Source organism: Ostrea edulis, chromosome 3 (genome assembly GCF_947568905.1).
Source record: "Ostrea edulis chromosome 3, xbOstEdul1.1, whole genome shotgun sequence".
Lineage (NCBI taxonomy): Eukaryota > Metazoa > Mollusca > Bivalvia > Ostreida > Ostreidae > Ostrea > Ostrea edulis.
The window spans coordinates 5,042,424-5,043,501 of NC_079166.1; the positions used below are offsets into that span (position 1 = coordinate 5,042,424).

Consider the following 1,078-nt stretch of genomic DNA (forward strand, 5'->3'; position numbering starts at 1 on the left):
TTTCCTTTTTAATATACATGTATGATCTATAACACTGTTGGCATAGATTTTCATTTGTTTTAGATATCCCTTTCATCATGAAATTGATCACTGTTCGATATTTTCCCTTTTTTATGATGTGTTAAAGCAATCAATAAATGTTGCCAGCATTTGAAAATAATCAGACACTGTTTAATGTCACACTGCAACAGTTCAGCAAATACCAAAACCATCTCGTGTTCTCTGGAGATAATGAAACTTTGCAATCAATAAATCATTGGATTATAACAGATGAACCACCATACATTACACACACACACACACACACACACACACACACACACACACACATGCATGTACGCACCCACCCATCGACTCCCCCACACATACACGCACACACACACCACTTACTTTCCATTGCGCAGTAAAGAATCCTCAAGTCTGAAACCTGTAAATGTGAGGCAATGTTGTTATTTAATCAAAATTTACAAAAATAATCCTCATCAAAGGTCATCCAGAGCTTGACATTGGTTCGTTTAGAATATAGTTACAAACATGTCATGTTTTGTCTACATTAAACTAAATTCTGATTGTAATGAACATATTGAAAGTGGCATCATATATCCAGCATCAATTTTATGTACAAAATAAGACTAAACTTATTGTAAGAAAAAGGAATAACTAATTCTACGTTCATCTTACCTGTTTTAAGTGTTGTCGATTACGTGGCGTGTTAGTGATTACGTAGTGAGAATAACGAAAACCAATTCAAGGTTGCATTTCAATGGACATTTAAAATGCAATGAGGTATTGGTTTGATAGATGACGATTCAAATGCAAACCACAAGATCTTATATAGAATTGAAAACAAATTGTTTAACTTCGGTGAAATAAATCTGATTGGGGTACTTTTTACAGACATAACGACACCTTGCTTTGTGTTTAACGTTGTGTGGTAATAAACACAGTTGAATTGCTTCCGTTTATATTGCCAAACATGTCTATATTTTTGCAGCAGTTTTACTTTAAAGCAATACAAGCTAAAATAAGGTATTGATTTGATAGATAACGATTTAAATGCAAATTTGAAATACATTGA

The 1,078-nt window shown here is 33.1% G+C and overlaps 1 long non-coding RNA gene across 1 annotated transcript in view; it reads right to left on the minus strand.

The window, feature by feature from the left end:
• Positions 1–776, minus strand: part of LOC125675248 (uncharacterized) — a 19,185-nt gene extending 18,409 nt beyond the window's left edge. Inside the window, exons 1-2 of the long non-coding RNA XR_007370404.2 lie at positions 682–776; positions 391–427 (exon numbers count right to left, since the gene is read on the minus strand). This is a non-coding gene — a long non-coding RNA (uncharacterized LOC125675248). The remainder of the gene's footprint in view (positions 1–390; positions 428–681) is intronic.
• Between the last annotated feature and the right edge of the window lie 302 nt (positions 777–1,078).